Source organism: Cebus imitator, unplaced genomic scaffold (assembly GCF_001604975.1).
Source record: "Cebus imitator isolate Cc_AM_T3 unplaced genomic scaffold, Cebus_imitator-1.0 Scaffold143, whole genome shotgun sequence".
In the NCBI taxonomy this organism is placed as follows: Eukaryota; Metazoa; Chordata; class Mammalia; order Primates; family Cebidae; genus Cebus; species Cebus imitator.
Window position 1 is genome coordinate 1,542,751 of NW_016107458.1, and position 2,841 is coordinate 1,545,591.

The 2,841-nt window shown below is 37.7% G+C and overlaps 1 pseudogene; it reads left to right on the top strand.

Annotated features, from left to right (window-relative positions):
• The first annotated feature begins 363 nt into the window (after positions 1–363).
• LOC119473265 lies at positions 364–452 on the top strand (annotated as a pseudogene).
• The last annotated feature ends 2,389 nt before the right edge of the window (positions 453–2,841 follow it).

The window sequence follows — 2,841 nt, forward strand, 5'->3', positions numbered from 1 at the left end:
GACATGGTCCTTATGATGGGATTAGTGAGTGGCCTTACAAAAATAAGATGATCTTGTTTATGCACTGAGGAAAGGCCATGTGAGGACACAGAAAGAAGGCACCTGTATATAAGCCAGAAAGAGAGCCCCCTCCAGGGACAGAATAGGCTGGCACCTTGATCTTGAACCTTCCAGCCTCTGAACTATGAGAAATAAATTTCTGTGGTTTAAATCACTTAGTCTAAGGTAATTTTTTATAGCAACCCAAGTAAGACAAGGAAAGAGGTATCTGGCATTCCTTTTCCAATGGAGGAACATCAGCTGATACCCTCCCTTAGTACTCCTCAGAGAAAGAGAATACTCTTATCTGATTAGAGTGTTTGGAAGACTATACTTTCAGGGATCATTTCTATAGTTTGTGATTAGAGTGTTTGAGAAAAGATGCTAAGCAGGTTGACTAAGAGCCATTTGGGTTCCCTTTCTCAGAGCCTGCCTATCGACAGGACACAAGTATTCTGGTGCCCTCTCTGCTGTGTGGTAGGAGACTGTCCCTGCAGGAGATATTTGTTGTGCATAGTTCCAGGTGAGAATCAAGTTAATTCTGGAATAAAATATTACCAGTTACTTAGCTGCAGCTCTAAAGCTACATTTCCAATCAGTGTATTAGTATTAATTATATCTGTACCTGACCCTTACACTTACTTTGCATTGACTCTGAACTCAGTGGGGCAACATGGGTATTATTTATGAACCCCCTAAATAATATTTAGATGTACCAGTGATAATATCTCAGTTTCACATTTATACCATTTACTATATTCTGGATACTATACTGAAAACTCAGTAGTATAGCACAAGGGTCAATTGACCGGACTCTAAATTTAAACAGGAGGACGGGGTTCAACTCTCCTATGCCATACATTCTGTAATTTGAGATAAACTACTTAAGCCTCTCTGTCCCTCACTTCACTTACTTGAAGAAATCAGAATTCTATTAGCTCCCACCTCACAGAACTATTGTAAAAGTTCAATAGATTACATATTACACGCTTAGAAAAATATCCAGCACATGTTACATGCATAAGGGTTGTCTAGCATTCCTTACTACCACCAATATAGTACCAAATTTGTCTCAATCTTATAGATGAGTGAACTGAGACTCAGAGAAGTTGAATATATTTTTCCCAGAGTTCTCACAGTTAGCAAATTGCACGGTTGGGATTTAAAGCCAGATCTCGCTAACTGTATTTTTTTTTCCCCAGGAGGGATATTTATCAAAACAGACCTCTAACAAATTAGAATAAAAGGTGGAGGGAAAGCTACGATTCCTTCATCTATCTGATTTGTCCATAACAGGAATATCCACTCTTCCACATTGTAACCGTCTTCCTTGCACACCCTTTAATGAATGTTGTCCTTTCTTACGGACTGTGTATAATCAAACATTCACAACCATATTTCAAGAGTTTCTCACTTCAAGGCTGTCACTGTACTTACACTGAAGCTATCATTCAGATACATGTAAGAAGTTTCCATTCTTAAAGACCGTTACCCCTCAGCTTTGGTCAATAAGAGAAAAATCATAAAGATATTCTTTATGGTTGGAAATTTTGGAGTATGACATTGCTACTTTAAACAAAGATCTGCTAAATCATTTAAAACAACTCTTAGTAAACCACTTATTTAATTTTTCCCATAGATTCCAAGTCCCAATTGGGTCAGATACTTTGCAATCAGAACATTTTTCTGTACTGCTTTACTTCTAGATGGAGCATTATTTCCAGTTTGGTGGAACACTTTAAGGACAAAAATGGTCCATAATGAAGGGAAATGCTGGGGGAGTACAGACGAGAGTCTTACACAGAGACATTAACTCTCACTATATACTCCCTGTTCCCAGTCCTGATTCACAGTGAAATTTCCTAATTTATTCACTATCAATCTATTGAACTGTAGCAGCAAGAAAGAGTATTATGAAAGGCTAGATGATACCAGCAGCAAATTCATCACCCGCAGTCAGGAAGAAAAATCTGTGCTAGCCTGATGAAGAAATTATAGGTCCACATGAATCTGAAGAACATTCTGAAAAACGAGAGGGGACCAGGTATAAACAGTATGCTCAAATCAACTCAAATAAATGGAGATGCCAGCAACCCAGAGTCCCATCTAGTTGTCTATTTCTGAGGAAACCTGGACAAATTATACATTATTTATTCCATTTGTGGCATGTTTTTTGCCAACTCATATACCAATGCATGTAAGCAACTTTATTTCCTCTATGGCATTTCTAATAGTTTCTAAGTAGCTCTCTCCAAAACAGAGAATGGGGCCAACAATGTTGCTTTCCTAAGGCAGAGCTGGGCAGGAAGCAGCAGCTCCCCTAACTCAATGCTGCTGGCTTTCACTGACAGGGAAACTTGAGCCTCTGACTCTGAAGCTGGAAGTAGAAAGGTGTCACCAAAAGTAGACAGTTGGATTGCCCAAGGTTATTAAATATGTTATATCTGACAGTAATTGTTCCCATTATTTATCTCTATCTGAATAAAAGGACTTCTTAATTAGTGTCTGAGTAAGTAATTGAGGGTGCAACTGACAGAAACAGTATGCACAGTTTTGCCATAATGAGGCCAGTCATGTAATGAAGCATAAGTCAGTTTGTTACTCTATGCAAAAGGAAACTCCTAAACCGCCACTGTAGATCCATTCTGAATGTTACCCTTCACCATTATGAAAACTATGGGACATCAGCATGCATATGATACATGAAACTTTCTTAACATTCCCTAATTTCGGCTTGTGCATTTTTTTTTTTTTTTTTTTTTTTTTTTTTTTTTTTTTTTTTTTTTTTTTTTTTTTTTTTTT